The 25,676-nt window shown below is 45.1% G+C and overlaps 1 protein-coding gene across 1 annotated transcript in view; it reads right to left on the reverse strand.

The window, feature by feature from the left end:
• LOC144492512 (calnexin-like) overlaps positions 1-2,427 on the reverse strand; it is a 58,665-nt gene extending 56,238 nt beyond the window's left edge. The window contains exon 1 of the mRNA XM_078210609.1: positions 2,198-2,427. The gene's annotated coding sequence lies outside the window, so the exon portion shown is untranslated. The remainder of the gene's footprint in view (positions 1-2,197) is intronic.
• Between the last annotated feature and the right edge of the window lie 23,249 nt (positions 2,428-25,676).

Consider the following 25,676-nt stretch of genomic DNA (forward strand, 5'->3'; position numbering starts at 1 on the left):
TATATATCAAGTGCTCAGTTCTCACCATTTTAAGCCATGTTTCTGTTATTCCCATTACACAGCTATTTGAGCTTGTAGATCATCAACCTTATTCACCACACTTGTGTTAACCATGCATTCTTACATTTCTTGTAATCCTTCTTAGATTGTTCCCATCGAATATGGTACATTTTTGTTCGCTAGTAACACCCAATACTCACTTTACACACCTTGTTCCTCTGACTTCTATAGGCTGGGGCCAACCACTGGCTAATTTAAACTCTCTCCAACCATACTAGTGAACCTCCCAGCGAGATCATTGGCCTTAGTCTTGTTGAGGTGCAATCAATCCCTTTTGAACAGATGCCTCCTGCCCTAGAAGTGGTCCCAATGCCCCATGAGTTTGAAGCCCTCCCTCGTGCACCATGCCTCAAGCCATGCATTGATCCTACACCTATGATCATTTTTCTACCCTCATTACTGCATGCTTCTGGAAGTAAACCAGAGATTATTACCTTGAGGTCCTACTGTTTAAACTTCTGGTCGGGCTCCTGAAAATCTGACCACAGGACCACAATACCTGTCCTCTTTATGTTCTTGGTATCAGGGAGTTCTGGCTCACTCCCTTCCCTACAGAATATTTTGCACCCTCTCCACAATGTCCTTTACTCTGGCACCAACAAGGTAACACACCTTGAAGGATTCACAATGGTGGTTACAGAAATACATGTCTGACACCCTAACTATGGAATAGTCTATAATGACGACTGAAATTCTATTCTTTGCTATTCCCTCCTGTACAGTCCCTTGCCCCTTGGTGCCATGGTTTGAATTGCACATTCAAGGTATTATCACACATTACTCTCCCGAGTACCAGTTTGAGAGTTGCACACAGCCCAAAGTCTCCTGCATTTCCAGCTTCTTCCTATTCTTCAGCATGGCTTACCATCTACGATCCTGAACTTTTACTGTCTGCAAGGTGACCAACTCCTTGAATGCAGGATCCAGGAAACTACCAAATTAGCATCAGGATTGATGAGTAGTCTTAACAAAAAGTTTCAATTAACATTGCACATAAACAAATACATCAATTGCAGTACATAAGAATCCAGATTGGTATATTTAAATGTTTTATACACAAAACGAATATATTTTGTGACAAATAAAAATACTACTTCAAGCACAAGGCCTTCAGGTCATCCACAAGTAACTGGATTGTTGATTACACTAACTAGAATAGTTGTTGCTGTAGAAAGTTTCAAAGTTGACAGTTAAGATGACCAACATTAACTAGAGATCTCAGTACCACAAAAGCAAAATACTGCAAATGCTGAATATCTGAAGTAGGAACAGAAAATGTCAGAAATACTAAGCAGGCCAGGTAACATCTGCGGAGAGAGAAACAGCATGGTCACTGACCTGAAATGTTAACTGTCTGTCTCTTTCTTTCCCTCCCCCACAGATCATGTGTAATTACTGGATATTTCCAGCATTTTCTGTTTACAGATCACAGCAGCTATTGGCTAAGCTAAGCATATAGAGCAAATCTTAGCCAAATGTTCTGGGAATGTAAATTTTATCAATTTGATGGTAGTATTATCACCAGATTACCAAAAATTATATCACTTGGATTTAGTCACCAATAGAATTGAACAACATAATTTGACCAATTATATTGATTCTATTGTCTTAATCACAAATCAGGTTTAAATTTTTATTTCTTGGCATTTCTGTTTTAATATTGGCAGCTACTGTATGTAGGCTGTGAAAGGAAATACAAGAGGCCTAAGGCCTTTGACAATAATCTCTTGAAGATCTGTTCTATACATTAATGAAACATTGAATAACATTAAACAGCCATTACTTTTACCCTGGTTACACCTGCCTCGCTCAAAAAAAATCTTATAATTGTGCAGAAATGTCTCTACAATAAATATTAAAACTCTCAAGTCAATGGCTGCATTATTTTTTTTAAAAACGTGCAATCACTAACAATCAGCAGTATTACTTGCAACTATAAAAAAAATCTCAACATTGAAAAGCGATTTTAAACACGATGGGGGTTTTTTTTGTACAGCTTGCAGTCCAGTCCTGTAATGAATGGAGATGGAGTAATTGCGGATCTGCTGCAGAAAATACTCAGCCAGACAGATGATTTACCTCAAGATCTCCTCTCCTTGGGGTTTATTTTATTAATTTATCCCCCTGTTTTACTCACACAGTCTGTCGGTGGGTGTGTGGGTGATCTGCGAGCTTGTACCGTCGGACGCCGGGCTGCCCTATCCGCCGCTTTTTTTCTCCCCCCCCCCCCTTCCTTCGCTCGCTCCTTTTCCCCGTTATCTCGCCGCCTCACATTTATAACCGCCAGACCTGTCTGCGCACGCGCCGTGCCCGACCGCCAAGGCCGCGGGAGGCGGCGTCGCCTCGCAACGTGCTCCGGCCGTCAGGATTCAAACTGTCAAGCCAGAGGGGGGAGGGGCTTGGCTCGAAGCTGGAGCTCGAGTGACACCCCTTCCCCCCCCCTCCACCACCCCCCCCCGCTCCACCCCCCCCCCCCCCGCCACACAGGCGGCCCAAAGGAGGAGGGGTGGGGCTAGAGCACGAGCTGGAATCGGCAGCCGAAGCTGCAGCTCGAGCCGTCGCGCCTGCGCAAAGGGGGGGAGGTGCGAGGCAGCTGACAGTTAGAACCGTTAGACAAATCGGCGCAAGCACGGGGGTCCCTGCCCGCCCGGGCCCGGCAGCAGCGGGCGGCGGAGTGACGGTAGCTCAAAGGCTCAGGACGTGGCAGGGGAGAGAGAGCTGAGTAAAGTCGAGCAGGCTGAAGCGATATGGCGAGCGACAGGCTGAATAACGGGAGTTTAAATAGGAAGAGCGAGGTAAGTCAGCAGGAAGGGAGCTGCAGGGAGAGGAGGGGACGGGTAAATAATAGGGGAGTACATAGTGGAGTGGGCAGGGCACGATGGCAGCAGAAAAGGGGATGGGCATGGTTGGAGAGTATATAACAACGAGTTGGGCAGGCAGAGGGGTGCATAATGGAGTGGGCACGGGTGGAGGGTATATAATAGGAAATGGACAGGTGATGAGAGTACATAATGGATTTTATTTATTAGTGCCACAAGTAGGCTTACATTAACACGGCAATGAAGTTACTGTGAAAATCCCCTAGTCACCACACTCCACATCTGTCTGGACGCTGAGGGAGAATTGAGCATGGCCAATGCACCTAACCAGCACATCTTTCGGACTGTGGGAGGAAACCGGAGCACCCGGAGGAAACCCACGCAGACATGGGGAGAACATGCAGACTCCGCACAGACAGTGACCCAAGCTGGGAATTGAACCTGGATCCCTGACACCGTGAAGGGTGTATAGGGAGAAAGTAGAAGCGAGCTGGATTAATTACAGTCGGAGGATTCATAATTGGGTGATCAGAGGAGAAAGGCACCATAACAGAGCAGCCGAGGGGGGTTCAAAATGTAGAAAATGCTGGAAAGTCTCAGCAGGTCTAACAGCATCTGTGGAGAGAGAACTGAGCTAACGTTTCCAGTCTGGATGACTTCATCAGAGCATTCAGACTCTGAACGTTAGCTCTGTTCTCTCTCCAAAGAATTCCAAAGATTCGCAGCCCTTTGAGTAAAGAAATTTCTCCTCATCTTAGTGTAAATAGCCATTGCACCATCCAGCATTTAACGGCCTTTCTTGAATAATGGTGTTACATTTACTACCTTCCAATCCACTATGATTGTTCCAGAATCCAGGGCATTTGCAGTGTTAGTGTAAGCTTACTTGTGACATTAATTAAAAAAACTTTAGATGCAATCTCTTATCACTGCAGCCACTCTTTTGTTTGGCCTTACAAAGCAGCCCACCTGGTTCAGGTGATTTGTTGGCCTTTAGTCCCATTAATTTCTCCAGTACTTTTTCTTAATTACTTTAAGTTCTCATTCTCATTAGATCCTTGATTCCTCTGATATTTTTGTGTTGCCTATTATGAATAGAATTTTAAATAATTATTTCATGAGATGTGAGCATCACTGGTATTAATTCATCCATGACTAACGAAAAGTTAAGGATAATAGATTCAAAAAATGAGAGGCTTAAAATGCTGTCAAGAATAGTAAACCTAAAGATTGGTAGAGTTTTAAAACCAACAATGGATGACTTAAATATTGATAAAGCAGAAGAAAATTGAAGAAAACAACATGACAGTAAACTAGCAAGAAATAAAGAGTTTTTACAAGTATGGAAAAAAGAAGAGAGTAACAAAGGTAGACGTGGGTATCTTAGAAGTTGAGACAGGAAAAATTATAATGGAGAATAAGGGAATGGCAGAAGTGTTTAACAAATATTTTTCGGGTAGATGATCAATCTCGCCCTTCTATCATCACAGATGCTAGTCTTCAGCCAATAAGATTTACTCTACATGATATCAAGAAATGCAGAGGCACCGGATACAGCAAAGGCTAAGGGCCCTGATAATATCCCAGGGGTAGTACTTAAGACTCATGCTTCAGAATCAGCTACATTGTTCCTGTACAGCTACAACACTGACATCTACTTGACAATGTGGACACTCACCCAGGTATGTCCTGTCCATAAAAAGCAAGACAAATTCAATCCGGCCAATTACTGCCCCATTTGTCTGCTCTTAACAAGATGATGAAAGGTGTTGTCGACTGTTACATATTTAAGAGATTGCATGATTGCTTTAAGAGCCGGTTATATGATTTGATGGTGGTGTCATTCGGGTGTTTTACAGGCCCCTGTTTAGTTTCAGTTTCTACTCTGTATAAGCAATAGCTCCTTCAATAAACCTGTGTTGTTGTTTTGAATCTCCATTTGCAAACCACATCTTTTTCTTTCTGTTTAAAACACATAATCCGTAACATAATGAGGACATTACAAAAATAAAATTGGTGATGAGTTGGGATTTTGTTTCATCAAGAACATCGTGAAGAGATCCTAAATGGAAAAAACCATTGTGAGTCCTTGCACTTCGAATATTAGAAGGCTGGGGAAAATTAACAACAAGATTAAAGATTGAAGTTCCAGTGAAGGAAGACCAAGTTTTAAATAAAGGCAAAAAAAGGTCACGTTTCTTACTGGGGGACAAAGTAGGTAGATTTCTGTAAGCCGCAGCGTCCGTGCGCATGTTGCAATATGCAGCAACAGAGCAGGAGACTCATTACACAGTTGAAAGAAGGTGGAAGCTCTCTGTGTAGTTTTAAAAAGAGGTTTTTTTTTATCAGAGAAGGGTAAGATTCCTGTCAATATCTGGCATATTTGAAAAGAAGGGATGCTTCACTGTACAGCGGAGGCCATTTGAAAAAGCAGTACATCAAGTCAATGGTCTCCAGGGTAAAAAGGGGAGAACTGGGAAGATAGTAAAATAAAAAAAATACTGAGCAGTCTTGAGTTGCTACACTCTGAAAGAGAAATGGTGGGTCAATTAGGTGCCATTGTCCTTTCAGTGAATAAAATGAATCATAGAATTCCTATGCAGGGCGTTTTCAATACTTTGTACACACAAATAAAAGTGCGAATGAGTTGCTCATACCCAGCTTTTCTCTGTACAATAGGAAGTAAAACCTTCAATTTACTATGGAACTTGGTTTATCTAGCAAACCTCGGAATAAAAACTTACGATGGCTAGGCAAAAATCCTTGAAGAGGATTACTCTCCAAAGCCACTGATCATCATGGCAAGGTTCAATTTCCACCAAAGGAATCAAGTGAAAGCTGAAAGTATTGCTTGGTTTGTGGCAACCTTAAAAAGTGAGTTTGGTCAGTGATTGGAAGATACTCTTGAAATACATCAATGGAAATCGCAGTGTCGATAGAACTGGCTGCTAAAAAGGCTTCACGATTTGGTGCAGGAATAAAGATCCTCAAGTTGGAAACTTACCATAAGAAGTCAAGACAGCACAGATGTGCCAAAATGGGCCATTAAGCGAGTGAATGCTGGAGCAAGAATAGTCAAGGCAAAATGTGTCACTTTGCAAAAGCTGTTGGGATAGACCAGCTTCCCCTGAGAAGAATAATGAGAAGAAGAATCTGGGTACCTTCAAGAAGAACAAGTTGTATGTTACAAAAAAAATTATAACATGGAAGATAAGAATTTCGGCTGTGAAGAAGAGAATGTCCAGCAATTTGATGAAAAGCTCCGACTGAGCATCTTATCCATACAGAGTGAATTAAAAATTCTGGGTGATTCCGAAGTTAAGCGGACAACCTATTAGGTTGGAGGTTGATACTGGTGCTAATGTATCTTTAATTCCTGAGATTACATTCCAACAAAAGCTGAAACATCTTCCTTTAAAACCAGCTGATTTGATTTTAAGGACATATACGAAAAAGATTGTGCAGTTAGAAGGTTACATCATGGTCAGTGTAGACTTGAATGGACAAACAGTGGAGTTCCCTCTCCCTGTGGTCTGTGGTAATTTTCCAGTTCTATTTGAGAGATCATGGTTGGAGAAGATAAAGTTTAACTGGAGTGCTGCCAACAAATTGATCAATGCTAAAGCCAACCTACAGCACCTTCTGAATAAATACAAGAGAATATTCGAAGAGACATTTGGCTTAATGAAGGGAGTTCAAGTGAAACTCAGGAAAAAGCCTAATAGTCAACCAGAAAGTCTCAAAGCAAGAGCGGTGCTATATGAACTTCAGAAGCTGTCACAGGCAAATTATGTATTAGTGAAAAATAAAGAATATTAGCAAAACTAGTTGGTGGCATCTGCTGGACGGGTAAGCGTGATAATGCTTCGGCATTAGCATGGCACTCTGATTGACGATAGTTTATATTGTAGGAGTGTGAAGATAAGATCAGTGACTAACTTTGCAATCAGCTAGCAACTAATGAAGAAATGCTTTATACACCCCAAAAGCAGTGAAGAATCAAAGATCAGTCAATAATGTGAAATGACGACCATATAGTTTTGAAACTTTCGAATACCAAAAATTATACGCTGTGCCTCTTTTTCTAGCTGACCATAGTTAGATTCACCACTAGTCAGAGTGCATGAAGCAAAAGCTATGGGTCATTCTTTTCCTGAAGGCATAATATGTGAAGCAAGTGCCTTTATACTCCATAAGGTAAAGCGTCGCAAGCAAGCAGTAATGATAGCTTCAGATTAAAATTAACCAATACTTCAGACTTCTGCAAGGCATTTTTGATGTCCTCGTATGCTTTCTCACATTCTGTTGTCCAAAACATGACTGTTTCACACACACTAAATTATGCAATGATTTCAATAATGTAGCTAAGTAACAAACAAATTTGCCATAATAATTTACTAATCCTAAAAAGGACCTCAATTGTATCACAATTGTCGAACATGGTGCTTCTAAAATTGATTCCAGCTTTTTAGGTGCTTTATGTAGGTCTTTGGTGTAAATAACGTGACCCAAATACTGAACTGACATCTGGAAAAAGTCACACTTTCTTGATAAGTAAACCATGTACTTGAAGACATTCCAATGTTGCTTCTAAATTATTCAAGTGTTCTTGTTCATTAGACCCCCATGATTAGAATATCATCCAGGTAACATTGTACATCAAAGAGATCACTTAAAATCTGATCCATCAATCTTTGGAATAGGCTGGTGTGGATGCTATTCCAAAAGGCAATCTTTTATAATGAAAAAGACCATTAAGAGTAACGATGATAAGCAATGTTTGTAATTCAGCAGCTACATTTTAAATATGCTTGTGAAAGATCAATCTTGCTGAATTTCTGCCTCCTGATAACACAGCAAATATATCTTCAATTAAAGGAAGCAGGTATTGATTGGCACACAACACTGGATTTACGGCTGTTTTAAAATCATCACAAAAAGAAGTGAACCATCGGTTTCATAATAGGTATGACAGGAGTAGCCCAGCCACTCATTGTTCAGAGGCATACTAGAAATGATCCCGTGATGGGGAAGATGATAGACATGGTATCGAAAGGAACGATAGCTGGAATACATTATACACGTCTCGATTTGAAACCATATGTGTCAAAAAAAAGCTTGAGTTGACTGAGCAAGGTGAGTGTTTATTGTGGGGAATTCGAGTGATAATTTCTCTTTATCTGCATGAAAGAATTCTTGAATAACTGCATGAAGGACATCCGACTATACTATAGTCCGGATGAAGGAATTAGCATATAATTATTTTTGGTGAGCCAAGTCTGGGTGCTAAGATTGAAGAGGAAGTTGGACAGTGTCAATCCTGTGCCCAAAAAATAAATACACCACCATTGTTTCCTTTACACCCTTGGGAGTGTCTTAAAATGCCATGGCAACCATTGCATGTAGATTTTGCTGGTCCATTTGAGGGTTACAAGTTCTCAATCATGATTAATGCACATTCAAAATGGCCAGACGTTGTCATGAGATCTACTGCATCTGAACAAACCATTGAAAATCTTGACGGAAGTTTTGCAAGATTTGGTAAACTGGAATAGATTGTTAGTGATAATGGTTCACAATTTACTTCACAAGAGTTTGAAGATGATCTCAAAGTAAATGCTATTCAGCATATAAAATCTGAAACTTATCATCCATCAACCAATGGATTAGCTAAAAGATCGCACAATCCTTGAAATATTCTTTAAAAACTTCAAAAGTGCAAGGTTTGTTATCACGTCATGTGAATAGCTTTTTGGCATCTGATAGAAACATCACTTATGCGACTATTCAAAGTTCACCTGCATTACTATTAAAGAGAAAGTTCAGAACTACATTTGATTTGTTATTACCACTAGAAACTTCAGAGACAGTAGAGCGTCAACAACAATCTCATGTTGGTAGATGATAAGTGAGAGCAAGTCTTAGCATGTAATTATGCCATAAGTGAAAAATGGATACCAGCCATAGTTCTAGCAAAAACATGTCTAATTTATTATATGGTTGAAACTGAAGATGAACTAGTTTTGCGATGCCATGCTGATTTCTCAGAATCATCTCCAGAAGTACCAATAGTCCCCAGTGTTGTGAATGCTACTATGGAAGACTTAGTTGAATCTGAGTTGCCTGATGATTAGTCTATGCCATGTGAGAATTATGCAGAATTTATTCCAAGGGAAGAAGTATCCACTGAAGTTTCAAATCATATTTCTAGGGTCAAGGACAACTAAATTTCGGAATATCATTTACAGCCAAAGAGGAATAGACATCCTCCTCGTCAACTTTCTTATTGACTGTGTATAATGATTAATGGTGCATAGTACTATGTCTAGAGTATTATGGATCCTATGTATACCATTGTAGTAATTTGTTGCCATGATCTCAGAGGTAAAGGGGGGAGGGATGTTATATATTTAAGTGGTTGCATGATTGTTTTAAGAGCCGGTTACATGATTTGATGATGATGTCATTCGGGTGTCTGTCAGGCACCTGTTTAATTTCAGTTTCTACTCTGTACAGGTAACAGCTCCTTCAATAAATCTATGTTGTTATTTTGAACCTACAAGTGCAATCCTTGATTTTTTTTTTAAAATCCACAACCCTGAACATAGTGACATTAATTCGACAATGCTATTAAGTGGCACCTACACAGTATGTAAACTGCTCACCAAAGCTCCGTTTAGGTTCAGCCAAGACCATTCGGCTCCTGACCTTATTATAGCCTTGGTCCAGACACGAACAAAAGAGCTGAATAAGAGGTGAGATGAGATTGACTACCCTTGACATCAAAGCAGCATCTCACTGATTGTGGTGATCCCTGGCAAAAATGAAGTCAATGGGAATTAGCTTCTTCATTAATGACATTTCCCACCATAGAAAGCATCACAGGTTGGTATCGCTCCTGCTCTGACCAAGACCACAAACCAGCCTCTCATCCATTGACTCCTACACTTCCCGCTGTCTTGGCAAAGCAACCAGCATAATCAAGGACACCATGCATCCCGGACATACTCTCTTCCATCATCTTCCTTTGGGAAAAAGATACAAAAGTTTGAGATCACATACCGACTGACTCAAAAACAGCCTCTTCCCTGCTGCCATCAGACTTGAATGGAACTACCTTATATTAAGTTGATTTTTCTCTACACCCTATGACTGTAACAATATATTCTGCACCCTTTCCTTTCCTTCTCCCCTGTGTACTCCATGAATGGTGTGCATTGTCTGTATAGCATGCAAGAAACAATACTTTTCACTGTATATCAATACATATGACAATCAAATCAAAACCTTTATCATAAGGTCAGAAGTGGGGATTTGCACAGATGATTGTACATTGTTCAATGCAATTCTTAACGTCTCATATACTGAAGCAGTTTGTATCTATATGCAGCAAGACCTGGACAACATTCAGACTTGAACTGATATGTGGCAACTAGCCTTCATGCCGCTCAAGTACCAGGAAATGACCTTCACAAATGAGAGAATCCAACTATCTCCTGTAGACATTCAATGGTATTACCATGGCTGAATTCCCCCACCATCAAACATGGGGGGGGGGGGGGGCGGCAGTGGGGGAAGAGAGGGTCTACCGATGACCAGAAATTTACCTGGACCAGCCATATAAATATTGTGGCTGCAAGAGCAGGTTACAGGTTTGGATGTTTTTGGCAAGTGATTGATCTCAGATTCCCCAAAGCCTGACCACCATCTACAGGAGTTAGAAGTGTGATGGAATACTCTCCATTTGCCTGGATGAATGCAGCTCCAACAACTACCCAAGACAAAACAGCCTGCTTGATCAGCACCCCATTGACCACTGTAAACATTCGCTCCCTCCACTACCATCACAATGGCAGCAGTGTGTACATCTATGAGATACACTGCAGCAACTCATCAAGCCTCCATCAACAGCACCTTCCAAACCTGTGATCTTTAACACCTAGAAGAACAAGGTTAGAAGAAGTATGGGAATATCACAGCCTGCAAATTCCCCTCTGTTCTCAACACTATCCTGACTTGGAACTATTTCGCTGGGTCAAGATCCTGGAACTCCCTAACAATCCTGTGGAACACTCAATGCCAGTTCAAAAAGGACACTCTCCATCATCTTCTCAAGGGCATTTAGGGAGGGGCAGCAATGTTTTGGAATGTATATTCACTGAGAATTACAAGATATTTCCATAAACATTCACAATTGCTTTTCTACTGTCAATACATTTCCTAATCCACTTTGAACTAATTCCCCATTGCCACAATCACTCCTTCCTATCAACCATTTTTTTGGATTTAGCATGTGGTTTTACAGTTGGATGCCCTTCCTGCTACTAACCTTCCCCATTTATCAGGAATGGAAACTGGCACTGGTGCACACTGACTTGCTTGCCTCAGGGGCTGGGTTTTTTCAGAGCCAACAGGTCTTGCAGTGGGACCTGAACCTAAGGCTTTCCAGCTAAGAGGCAGTTTAGCTACCTGCTGAGCCACTCCAGTTCCCTGAGCCATTGTTCATATAATTGGCTTCTTTAAATTTGAAACTCTAATTTTGGACATTTAGTGCATTACTTTGTAAGTCTGTGGTCCAGAACTTCGATCTCCAGATGGTCATACCCAGTGGTTAAGGTGTGCTGGGGATCCCTTGGAAGTCCCCACACACTTGACTACATGGGAATTGAATTTATGATTGGCAATTTCTCTCCATTTGGAACTGTCTCAAACTCTGAGTTATAGTCAGAGACTTCAGAAGGTTCTGACTCACTTACTATAATAGATACCCAGGAAAGGTTAGAAGGATTAAAACCAATTCTAACCTCTGGATAGCTATACTACTGCCCCTGATTCCCCACTGGAACTCTTCACCCATACCCCCCAGCCCCAATTAAACCCCTCACCCACTTACCTGCCACTGTCACCTCTCACTCATCACTCTATTTCCTCACGCATGCACCTGCCTTCCTATCCCTCACCCACCTGCCACCCTAACCCCTCACCCACTTACAACTTAACCCCTGTCCATGGGACCTTTAAACTTACCAGAATACGGCACCTAGTACTGCATAAAGGAGACATGGCTTGGTTTCCATCAATGATCTTGCAAAGAAGGACTCCCAGAACAGGTACACTCTGCATTTCTGAAGAGACCAGGTCCCTGAGGTCCAGGGGGAAATAGAGGAACTCTGGTGCAAGGTAAATAAATAGGAGTGGAGTGGCAATCCAATAGTGATTGCTACTTCTCAGAAGATTCAACCCAATGTGAAAATGATCATATTATGATCACTCTTTGCTAGATGATCATTTACTATGAGATTACTAATTAATACTGTCTCAAGACAATACGGGATCTAAAATAGCTGTTTCTTGATTAACTTCACAATATACTGTTCAGTAAATTATCTTGAACGCGTGCCATGAACTCGTCTTTGGTTTTGTGAAAGGGAAATCATGTTTAACCAATTTATTGGCATTCTTTGAAGGATTCACATGTATTGTGGATAAAGGGGAACCAGTGGATGTACTGTACTTAGATTTCTAGAAGGCATTCGATAAGGTGGCACATCAAAAGTTTTTGCTGAAAACAAAAGCTCATGTTGTCTGGGGTAACATCTTAGGCTTAAAACCACTGGAGTATAGACGACTTGATTGAAACATTTAAGATCCTGAGATGTCTTAATAGGCTGAAAATAAAAGCTCATGTTGTCTGGATGCCCTAGTGCCTGAATCACAAAAGGCTCATATAATGTGGGTACAGCAAGTAATCAGCAAAGCTAATAGAAAGTTATTGTTTATTGCGGGGGGAATTGATTACAAAAGTCGAGAGGTTATGCTTCCATTGTACAGAGCGTTGGTGAGACCACATCTGGAGTACTATGTACAGTATTAGTCTTCTTATTTAAGGAACAATATAAATGTTAAAAACAGCTCAGCGAATGTTTGCTGGACTAAAACCAGAAATGTGTTGTCTTATGAAAAAAGGCTGGACAGGTTAGGCTTAAAACCACTGGACTTTAGAGGACTTGATTGAAACATTTACGATCCTGAGATGTCTTGACAGGATGAATGTGGAGAGTATGTTTCCTCTAGTGGGAAAACCTAGAACTAGAGGTCATTGTTTAAAAATAAGTGGTCACCCATTTAAGACGGAGATGGAGAAAACTTTTCTCTCAGAGGGTTGTGGGTCTTTGGACCTCTTCCTTGAAAAGCAGTGAAAGCAGAGTCTTTGAATATTTTTAAGGCAGAGCTAGATAAAATTTGTGATTAAGTAGGTAGTGAAAGTTTATCGGGATAAGCAGGAATTTTGGATTGAGGTTACAATCAGATCAGCCATGATCTTATCGACTGATGGAGCTGGCTTGAGGAACTGAGTGGCCTACTCCTGCTCATAATTCATATGTCTTGTGGGTGGGGAAGGACAGTACACAGTGGATTGGCCAGGGGAAAACATTACCAAACAGGGAGTGGGTGAGAAGAAATATACAAAATGAGTAGACATGGGAGGAGAGTACATAACAGGGAGTGGACTAAGGTCGGGAGTACATGATGGAATGTCCAGAGAGATGGGAGGACGAGGCAACCATGGCTGACAAGGGAAGTCAGGGATAGCATAAAAGCAAAGGAAAGAACATACCATGAGGTGAGGGACAGTGGGAAACCAGAGGATTGGGGAAGCCTTTAAAAGCAAGCAGAGGACAACTAAAAAAAATAAGGGTGGAGAAGATGAAATATGAGAGTAAGCTTGCTGGTAATATAAAAGAAGATTGCAAGTGTTTTTTTAGATATATAAAAGGTAAGAGAAGGATAGAAATGGACTTTGGACCGCTGGAAAATTAGGCTGGAGAAGTAGAAATGGGGGACAAAGAAATGGCAGAGGAACTGAATACAAGATCAGGGATGTACCGCTGAGGCTGTATAAGGCTCTGGTCAGACTCCATTTGGAATATTGTAAGCAGTTTTGGGCCTCATACCGAAGGAAGGATGTGTTAGCCTTGGAGGGGGTCCAGAGGAGGTTCAAAAGAATTTTTTTTGACAGCAGTGTAATTCGCACTGGTAAGGGGGGGGCGGGGGGGGGTGGGGGGGAGTCTAAGTTCACCAAGGAAAACTGGCTTTTGGGCACTCGGGTGCCATTGCGTAGGGGGCATATCAATCTGGCAGTGAACTGGGAGACCTTCTCCCAACCTTCTCCCCACATCATAAGCAGCACGTTCTCCCCCACCAACAGGGATCACCAGCATTGGGGCATCAGGACCCTCCTGATGAGTCCCCTGGTGCACCCCCTACGCCACACCCCTTGCACGACTCCCCCTTACATAGCCCCTCCCTTGCATAGACCTCCTGACCCCTGCATAGACCCCCTGCACCCTCCCTTGCACAGCCTCACCTGCATTGGACAAATCAATTACAAAAATTCAGAAGGCACAATATAAATTCATTCCAAGGAAGAGGAATCATGTTAAGGGGAGGACGAGGCAGCCATGGCTGACAAGGGAAGTCAGGGATAGCATAAAAGCAAAGCCCACCGCCTAGCCCTCCCTTGCAAAGTGCCCCCTCTGCATAAGTCCCCTCCCCATCATTGTGCACACCCTCCCCAGGTCTTTGCCCCACCCCCTCCCCCCACCGATCATAGCCTCACCCCACTCATTCACCACACACCCAGGTCCCACTCCCACTTAGACCATACCCCCAGCACTGCTCCAGCACACATGTTCCCCAACTGGGCAATGCCAGGGTGTCAGGTGGGCAGTGCCTGGTGGACAGTGCCAGAATGCCAGGTGGCCACTGCCAGGCTGGCTCGACTCAATAGGCACTTCTGGCCATGCCCCCCCCCCCCGCACCACCCAGGGGCTTCAATGCCCTCCAATACCCCCAGTATAGCCATCACATCTAGTCTCTGCTTGTGGAGACCAGCAGTGATTCTTGCCAGTGTGAAGTCTCACCGGCAAGGTGGTAAGCATCTGTGATGCTGTAAAAAGCCATGCAGGAAGCGCAAAATTAAATTAAATTCCATTAAATTATTGGCACTGATTAAGTACATACATTTCAAGCAACAGATAATGATACAAATAAAATAATACATATTATAAAGCTACAATTTATCATATCATTTATCATTAATAAGCCATGAACTTAAAAAATTCTTCAGCTCTCTTTACCCTTACTCATCTTGTGAATAGTATGTACGTATTTTTCTCCCTTGCCCTTAATTTTCTTGATCCAGATTCCATATTTTCTCCCTCTGACAAGTACCAATGTGTTTCTTTCTATCGTGAGTATTGCACAGTTGATTTCTCCATGGGGTATGTGTCAATGTCTCGATTTATACAAAGGTTATCTCTACTGGCAACATAAATCATTTTTTGTTGTGGTATTGTCAATTAACTAAGAAAGTCTGAGACCTGTTCTTCAGTGTAAATTTCTCTTGCATTTCAGCATGTTAGATGCTTCATTTTTAACAAATCACACTTGTACGCAGCCCAAAATTATGCCAGACCTGCCGTCTGATACAAGCCATTCTTGCAGTCAGGTGATCTTATCAAAAGGTCATGGGAGGTTTCTACTTATTGCACCCTGCCTGATTGTGATGCCTCTTGGTAGCTATCAAATGCAGTTTTTCTTAATTGGGATACCACCTGAGCATAAGGAGAGCAGCAGATAGCAATGGGATCATGATTCTCAGATTTCAGCTTCTGCAATGATGAGGAGCAACATCATGCACAGGAGAAGCAGCGCCCGAGCATGAGGAGGGAGATGAGAGGTATAAGTATCAGTAAACTCCCACAACTGTAATGTGATAATGGCCAGATACTCTGTTTTGTGATTGAGGAATAAATATTGGCCAGGACACCAGCGAGAACTTCCCTATTCTTTCATGGGATCTTTCACATTCCCCCAGCAGACAGACAGGACTTCGGTTTAACATCTCATCTGAATGACAACACGTCCAACGGTGCAGTACTCCCTTCATACTGCACTGAAGTGCCAGTCTAGATTTATGTGCTGAAGCCCTGGAGTGGGCTTGAACTCAGAACCTTATGATTCAAAGCTGAGTGTGTTCCGTTGAGCGACAGCTAGCATACTTTAGACAAGTATATTCTTCCATAGGTAAGGAGAGCAAAAATATACAAACTGCTCCAGGTGTGGTCTCACCAAATCACTGTATATTTGCAGCAATTAGACATGATCCCCTTGTAATTAAGACTAACATATTACTTGTTTTTCCAATTAATTGTATCTGTATGTTAAGTTGCTGTAATTCATGTACAAGAATACAGAATCCAACATTTACGAGTCTCAACTTTAAAAAAATATTCTATTCTTCCTACCAACGTGGATAATTTCACATAAATTCCATCTGCAGCTTCTTGCTCAAATAATTAATCGATCTATATCTTTTTCTTCCACTTTGTGTTCTTCTCACACCTTACTTTCAGCAATGATATACATGGCATTTCCTATACTGTTGCTTTGTACAAAAAAATGCTAATGCTGACTTTGACTCCCTTTCCTAGCTGAAGTTCCTGTTCCCTAAGGCTCATTAAAAATCCAGTGCAATAGTGGAAGTTGTTTTGTGGATAGAGATGAGATGCCCACACTAGCAGGGTTCAGGCCTGTCAAGCAGCCTAGACCCCCAAAGAAAAAACAATTTAAAAAAATCTTAGATCTGACCCCTTGCTCAAGAACCAATCCTTGGCAACCTTCCTGTCACCTTAGCCTGATGCAAGTGTGATAGTAACATTTTGTTGGTTTGAGGAAGACGGGTGGTAAAAATGTATCCTTAGCAGTGCTTTCACCTATTTTCCCAAAACAATAATATGCCTTTCCAATTGCATAACAAACATCAGAAAGGGTCAGTTTGAAAGTACCAGCTGGGAAAAATCATAGCTAGAATGCGAATGCCCACATGCAGCAACACCTAGATTTAGACTGATCAAGTGGAAAACAAAAGTGCCAAGCAATGGTCATCTCTAACAAGAGAGAATCTAACAATCTCCCCTTGACATTAGACAGTATTGCTCCAACATCACCATCTTCAGAGTCATCATTGACCAAAACCTCTTAGCTACCAGCAGTTAGCACCAGCTAGAGGATATACTGCAGCAACTAGCCATAGCCTATTAAGCAGCTGTGGTGAACCATCGTTGGTTCCCACTGTGGGTTGTTCTAATGTTGTTGTTGGGCTAGGGTGGGATTGATACACCTGTTGTTGTAACTGTTGTGGCACATCCCAGTCGGGCTCCGCCTCCTGGGAGAGGTATAAGACCCCCTGCTCGGGCGGGACCTCTTCAGTCTGGGATAGTGTGTTAAAGTTCTGATAGTTCCATTGTTAGTTAATAAAAGCCTTCTTTTACCGAAGCTTTGTGCCTCGTGTCCAATTGATGCGCATCAATTTTATTAACTAACATTAAACTCTCGACGGAAGAAAAAAAAGAAAGGAGAGTATGGAGCAAATCCTAAAGCCAGAACGTCTGACGCTAGATCCACGTGCGGTGGGCGCTTCTAACACCTTCGACCACTGGCTGAAGTGTTTTGAAGATTACCTAGCAGCCTCCGCAGCGGTCACCACAGATGATGACAGACTCTGGGTCCTCCATGCGAGGGTAAGCGACACAGTCTACCTCGCGATCTGTGCAGCCACCACTTACCCGAGGGCCCTCGAGCTTTTAAAAAAGCGCTATACGAAACCTCCTAACGAGATCCACGCTCGTTACCTCCTCGCTACATGATGTCGGCAGTCGGGCGAAACCATGGAGGACTACGCCAATGAGCTCTTGCAGCTAGCCAGGGGCTGTGACTGCAAAGCTGTGTCGGCTGAGCAGTACATGTACGACCTCGCCCGAGATGCGTTTGTGGCCGGGGTCGGGTCTTCATACATCCGTCTCAAGCTGCTAGTAAAGGGAAATCTCAACCTGACCCAAGCTATGGAATTAGCTGAAATGCTTGAGGCGGCTTCGAAGAGCTTGGTCCTGTATCCGGAGGACCACGTGGAGACAACGTGGCAGGAGCAGTCACAAATCCCTCCTCGCCCCACGGGCTTGAAGTGCAGTGTTATGGCGTGCTCCCATGTGGACCAGACGACGGCTGCAGCCCCATGCGGCCCGCGGTGCTACTTCTGCGGAGGAGCCAAACATCCACGACAAAAGTGTCCCGCTAAAGCGGTAGTCTGTACCTCATGCGGTAAAAAGGGGCATTATGCGAAGGTGTGCAGATCGAAGCCCAAGAACGGCAGTGCGGCCTGTGACCCTTCGGAACGGGGATCATCACCATCGTCGTCGAAGTACTCACGGGGTTCGTCCACGTGCGAGTCCAGGACGACGCCATTGCGGTCGACAGAGTCGGAGGAGGATGACCACCAGGAGTCGCTACGTTTGGCGCCCTCACCCATGTGCGATTCATGGGGGCGGCCATTTTGGTCGACGATGACCAGGAGCGACCAGCAGGGGTCCTCAGCATCGACCTCAGCTGCCTGCAGTGACGTTCACGGACCAACGGTGGCGTCGATCACCCTGGACCATAAGCATCACAGGCTTGATTGTTCGATGATGGATATACAGGTAAATGGTCGTGCAATTTATTGTCTGTTTGACAGCGGGAGCACTGAGAGCTTTATTCACCCTGACACTGAAGAGGTGTGGACTCCAGATTCAACCTGCCAAACAGACAATCTCTATGGCATCAAGGTCCCGGTCTGTCGCTGTGCTAGGACGTTGTGTGGTAACTTTGAAAGTGCAAGGCACAATTTACAAGCGATTCAGGCTCCTTGTGTTGCCGCATCTTTGCGCACCAATTCTCCTTGGACTAAACTTTATGGTCCACATGAAGAGTGTGATCCTACAGTACGGTGGGCCACTCCCTTCGCTGACAGTGGGGGAACTGCTGCAGTCTCCAAATTGTCCAAAGCGCCCCGCCTGCAATCTTTCTACGTTAAAGATCACCACACCCTCTTTATTTCAGAATCTGGTACCAGGCTGCAAGCCCATCGCTACTAAAAGTAGGCGTTACAGCACTGAGGATCGGATCTTCATCAGATCTGAGGTTCAGCAACTCCTCAAAGGAGGGATCATACAGCCCAGTGTTAGTCCGTGGAGAGCACAGGTTGTGGTGGTCAAGAGCGGGAACAAACCCCGGATGGTCATTGATTACAGTCAGACCATTAATCGATATACGCAGCTGGATGCGTATCCCCTCCCGCGCATATCTGATATGGTCAATCAGATTGCGCAGTACCAGGTGTTCTCCACCATAGACCTTAAGTCCGCCTACCACCAACTCCCCATTCGCCCAGAGGACCGACACTACACAGCCTTTGAGGCGGATGGTCGTCTGTATCATTTCCTTAGGGTTCCATTTGGTGTCACCAATGGGGTCTCGGTCTCCCAGCGTGCTATGGACCGAATGGTGGACCAGAACAGGCTGCGGGCTACCTTCCCGTACCTGGATAATGTCACCATCTGCGGCCGTGATCAGCAGGATCATGACACAAATCTCCAGAACTTTTTACGCACTGCATCTCGCCTGAATTTGACCTACAACAGGGAGAAGTGTGTATTCCGTACGTGCCGGTTAGCCATCCTGGGATACGTGGTGGAAAACGGGGTCATTGGCCCTGATCCAGACCGTATGCGCCCCCTTGCTAAACTTCCCTTGCCCGCTAGCGCAAAAGCACTGAGAAGATGCCTAGGCTTCTTCTCCTATGATGCGCAGTGGGTCCCCAACTACGCGGACAAAGCCCGTCCGCTTATTAAGTCCACGACTTTTCCACTCACGCCAGAGGCCCAATTGGCCTTCAAGGAATTGAAACACGACATCGCGAAAGCCACGATGCACGCGGTAGACGAATCCATCCCTTTTCAGGTGGAAAGCGATGCATCTGATTTCGCCCTGGCCGCCACACTAAACCAGGCGGGCAGGCCCGTCGCGTTTTTTTCCCGCACCCTCCAAGGCCCCGAAATTCGGCATTCAGTGGTGGAAAAGGAGGCCCAGGCCATTGTGGAGGCCGTCAGACACTGGCGCCATTACCTGGCGGGAAAGCGGTTCACCCTGATCACGGACCAGCAGTCCGTGGCGTTCATGTTCAACAACACGCAGAGGGGCAAGATCAAGAATGATAAGATCTTGCGGTGGAGAATTGAACTCTCCACCTATAACTACGATATCATGTATCGTCCAGGGAAACTCAATGAGCCCTCGGATGCCCTCTCGCGCGGAACATGCGCTACTACGCAGGAGGATCGCTTGGACGCCCTCCATAATGACCTGTGCCATCCTGGGGTCACTCGGCTCTACCACTTTGTCAAAGCCCGCAACCTGCCTTACTCGGTGGAGGACGTCAGGTCGGTGACAAGGAGCTGTCGGATTTGCGCGGAATGCAAACCGCACTTTTACCGACCTGACCGGGCACATTTGGTCAAGGCCACTCGCCCCTTCGAGAGGCTGAGTGGATTTTAAGGGCCCCCTTCCCTCAACAGATCGGAACGTGTACTTTCTGAACATAATAGATGAGTACTCCCGGTTCCCGTTTGTTGTCCCCTGCGCGGACACGTCGGCTGCCACGGTGATCAAGGCATTCCGTGATCTTTTTACCCTGTTCGGGTACCCCAGCTATATCCATAGCGACAGGGGCTCGTCGTTCATGAGTAATGACTTGAGGCAATTCCTGCTCTCATACGGGATTGCCTCTAGTAGGACCATGAGTTACAACCCTAGGGGTAATGGACAGGTGGAACGAGAGAATGCTACAGTCTGGAAGGCTGTCCTATTGGCGCTGAAGTCCAAAGGCCTTCCAGTCTCCCGTTGGCAGGAGGTCCTCCCTGATGCGCTTCACTCCATTCGCTCCCTCCTGTGTACGGCAACCAATGCTACTCCCCACGAGAGGATGTTCTCATTCCCGCGGAAGTCGTCCTCGGGGATATCTTTACCAGCCTGGTTGACGTACCCAGGACCCATCCTCCTGCGGCGACATGTAAGGGCCCGCAAGTCCGACCCCTTGGTCGAACAGGTCCACCTCCTCCACGCCAACCCTCAGTATGCCTATGTGGCATATCCTGACGGGCGAGAGGACACAGTCTCGATCCGAGACCTGGCGCCCGCAGGGGACGTAGCAACTCCTGTCGCTCCCATACCCCCAGTGACGAATCCCTTATCCCTTATTTCTCCCCCGGACGTGGCGCGGACAGCATCGGGACCAATGCTTAACAGTTTTACTCCAATGCACAGCTTGCCTGAGCCCCGAAGATCGTCGCCATCGCAGAATGTATCAGGATCCCCTGCACTACCGTTTCATCAGGGTCAACCGGCCTGTGAGTCCGTGGGAGAACAGCTGGACGCTGTTTTGGGGAGAACGCCACCGCAAGCACCTACTCCGGTGTCACCGCCGGTATTGAGGAGGAACAACGACGGTGCGGTCCTCCAGACCGTCTGAACTTATAATCTGTTGACATTTTAGTCTGTTTTCGTACCCTGCCGGCCTTTGTTCTCAAAGGAGGGGTGAATGTGGTGAACCATCGTTGGTTCCCACTGTGGGTTGTTCTAATGTTGTTGTTGGGCTAGGGTGGGATTGATACACCTGTGGTTGTAACTGTTGTGGCACATCCCAGTCGGGCTCCGCCTCCTGGGAGAGGTATAAGACCCCCTGCTCGGGCGGGACCTCTTCAGTCTGGGATAGTGTGTTAAAGTTCTGATAGTTCCATTGTTAGTTAATAAAAGCCTTCTTTTACCGAAGCTTTGTGCCTCGTGTCCAATTGATTCGCATCAGCAGCACCTTCCAAAATAGCACCTAAAGTACATAGAAGGATAAGGACAGGTCTGATCTGGGACTCTGTAATGTGGGACATCTGACATGAAGGGCCCGATTTTACCATTGCAGCGCGGAAACGTGATAAAGTCGGTGTGAGGCCATTAACGCGATCCGTGCAGCTGGCCATTTTAACGAGACCCGGGAATGGCCGCAATCCGATTCGCACCCAAAACGGGCGCAATGGTGATTTAAATGCATTTGCATGCATTTCCATTGAATTAATGAGCTGCCCGCCCAACTTTATCAGCATTTCCCCCTTTACCACTGCGTTCGCCAATCCGGAATCACGCCAAAATGGACATGCTGAATAAAAGTCTGAATCGGGCGCTCCAGCTGCTGAAGAGGCAAGTTCAGAGCTTCCAACGGTTCTCTTGGGGGGGAGGGGGGAGGGGGGAGTGAGGCCAGATCATTCTCTGGGGGAGGGGGAGTGAGGCCAGATTATTCTCTGCAGGGTGGGGGGGGGGGGGGGGGGGGGATGTGGAGTGATGGCAGGTCATTCTCTGGGGGTGGGGATGGGGATCAGGCTGCTACTCTGCGGGCGATTGGTGGGGGGGAAGAGGGCAGGGGGTCGTGATCGGTCTGGGCAGCAGGGGGTTGGGTGGATAAGGGGGACAGTTATGTTGTGGGGGTGGGGTGATATCTGTGGGGGCCATCGCTCCCGCTTTTCACTCCCGGGCCGCTTTCTCTGCTTTTTGCGGCTCAGGAGCGATCTGACACAGGCGCGCTTTTTCAAACATTTTTCTAACTGCGCATGCGCAGTTCAGAGCTCCGATCGTTTCGGGCGCGCTAAGCCCTGCCCACAGCGCGATTCAGACTCGTGATTTTTTTTTCAGGCTGAGTGCGTTTGGGGGCGCCTGAAAGCAGATTTCCAAATCGGATCTGAATTGCGCCCAGATTCAGCACTTAGAATGAAAATGGTAAAATCAGGCCCGAAGTGTTTCCAAATAGGCTGCCAACATTGAAGAGCTGAGTTTCAGGGAGTCAAAGAAATTGAAGAAAGATGGCTAGCAGAGAGAGGAAAGAGAAAAGAACAAAGTACATAAGTGTATAAGATGTTGAGAGGCATAGATTGGGTGGACTCTCAGAGGCTTTTTCCCAGGTGGAAATGTCTGCTACGAGAGGACACAGGTTTAAGGTGCTGGGGGGTAGGTACAGGGGAGATGTTAGGGGTAAGTTTTTCACACAGAGGGTGGTGGGCGAGTGGAATCGGCTGCCTGTTTGTGCTGCAGTTTTTCTATGTTTCTACAAAGCACAATAGGTTTCAGAAGTTATTACTGTGCAAACTTCATCATCTGGCCCTGTGATTTATACCTGCACCATCTATGACAAGGAGTGTTGTTTCAGAATTGACCTATTCAGCCATCCATTTTGCAAGAGAACAAAATAACTGAAATACTTAGGAGCTTGCACCATTGTCCTCTGAAGCTGATAGTTGTCATGGATAGCTGCCTGCACCAGTAGGGACATGTAATTGCATACCGTTAGAATAATTCCAGACAGTCCAGTAGGAGAGTGCTGGGTAGGAGTTCCACCAAGTGTCCTACAGACTCTATACCACAGCTCAACACCATCTATGACTAAGAAGACCAATTGATTGACACCCCATCCAGCACCTTCAATATACACTCTCTCCACCCCGACACACATGGCAGCAGTGTGTACAGTCTACAAAATGAACTGCTGCAACTCAGCAAGGCACCTTTGACAGTACCTTCCACACCCACTATCTCTGCCACAAAGAAAGACAAGGAGGGCGGAGACACAGGATAAAAGAGAACGAGGAGGGAGGGGACACAGGATAAAAGCATGGGGAGGACAGAAACACGGGATGAAAGAACACAAAAAGGGCGGAGGCATGGGATAAAAGCATGAGGAGGGCGGATACAAAAGATAGAAGAGTGCGAGGAGGTGGGAAACACAAGATAAAAGCACAAGAAGGGCATAGACACAAGTTAGAGGAGTGAGGAAAGCATAGACACAGGATCAAAGCACAAGGAGGGTGGGGACAAGGGATAAAAACACGAGGATGTTGAAGACACGAGCTAAAAGAGCACAAGGAGGGTGGAGACACGAGATAAAGGAGCTTGAAGAGAGCGGAAGACAAGATAGAAGAGCACAAGGAGGACAGTGACATGGGATAAAAGCACGAAGAGGGCAGAGACACAGGATAGAAGAGCACAATGAGGGCCAAGTCATAGTATAAAAACCCATGGAAGGCCGAGACTTGGGATAAAAGAGCTTGAGGAGAGCAGCAGAGACACAGGATAAAAGCACAAGGATAGTAGCAGGTACACAGGATAATGGAGAATGAAGAGATCAAAGGAAACACAAGATGAACATGAGGGGAGCAGCGAAGACACAAGATAAAGGAGCTTGAACAGAGTAAGAAGTCTCACAACACCAGGTTAAAGTCCAACAGGTTTATCTGGTATCATTAGCTTTCAGAGCACTGCCCCTTCATCAGCTGAGTGGCTCGTAAGGGCAGTTGAGAGTCAACCACATTGCTGTGGCTCTGGAGTCACATGTAAGCCAAACCAGGTAAGGAGAGCAGATTTCCTTCCCTAAAGGACATTAGTGAACTAGGTGGGTTTTTCCAACAATCGGCAATGGTTGCTTTGGATGCCAAAGTTAACGCAGATTCATATATAAGATAACTAAACTTTTAAAAATAATTTTATTTGAAAGTTTAAACGTTAATTAAAAAAAATACCAAAATCACATATCTGTGTAATTGAGAAAAATATAACTTTTAGTTGTATGTGGCTCCAGCATTTAATATGGACAGTAAATTCTAGTATAGATAGGAATTATTCTATGTTAATTAAAAGTAATTAAATCCAGGCCAAACACATCTGCAGGAAGCGTAGGCAGCTAGAGGAATTCCAGATCTGGATTCTTGATCTGGAAGCTGAACTGTAGACATTATACGACACAAGGACAAGAGAGAAATACCTGGACGTGGCTCCAGAAGATGTTCACACCTCTTAGAATAGGCTTGTCTGTTTTGGTCAGCAGTGAAGGACTGGAGGATGTGACTGAGTGAGGCAGGTAAAAGGACTGAGCAGACAATAGTGGAAGAGTCTCAAGGTGGAATTTCACGAGATTTTTTAAAGTTTCGGGCAGGCATGAAACTGGGAGAATTCCAGATAAGTTTTTTGGACACGTTTTCAGGCCCAATCTTATGCACTCTGTCTGTGCACTGTGTGTGCAAAAGTTAGGGCAAGTCCGTTCTCGCTACAGAAGGCAGTGGGCGGGGCCCGAAAGCCTGCAGCTCCGATCGGAGCCTCAAACTGCGCATGCGCAGAAAAAGACTAAAATAAAGCAGCTCCCCTGCCAGATCCCTCCCGGGTCAGATACAGTCTCTCCCTGGCCTCCACAGACATTGGACCAACATTACTGACCGTCTTACCCACCCCTACCCCGGACTCACTTGTAAATGGCCCCCATCACCCCCTGCCCCTCAAGAGAGGGAGAGAAGGTTTGACACAACCCTCCCTCTCTCTCCCCTGCCCCCAATCATCATAGAGGCACACATTCATCCCACCCCTCCCATCAGCACACCTGCAAGTGCTCACTTGGCTTCCCCTCAATGGTAACAAGCAAACTGCATTTAACTTGCTGGAATGCCCTTCCAAACCACCTGCAGCTGATCTGCCCTAACAAGGGGCAGCTCCATAAAATCCCCAAGGTGGACAGACAGGCAGGCAGTGCAGGAAGAAATGGCCTCGAGAAAGCCAGCTCCCGGATTTTCCAAATCTGACCTGGCCAGTTTGCTGGAGGTAGTGGAGGCAAGATGGGACACTCTCTTCCCCCCAGCAGGATGTTGTCCGAGGGGAAGCGACAGAAAAACAGCCTGGGAGGCAGTGGCCACATCTGTGAGTGCCATGGCACTGGCCAGAAGAGCCGGCAAGCAGATAAATGACCTCATCCGGGCTGAAAGGGAGAGTGTTTAATCCCATTTAGCATCTTCCCCCAGATCACCCCCAGATGCCCCCACCCCCAGCACCCTGCATGCT

This window comes from Mustelus asterias, chromosome 1 (assembly GCF_964213995.1).
Source record: "Mustelus asterias chromosome 1, sMusAst1.hap1.1, whole genome shotgun sequence".
Taxonomy (NCBI): Eukaryota; Metazoa; Chordata; class Chondrichthyes; order Carcharhiniformes; family Triakidae; genus Mustelus; species Mustelus asterias.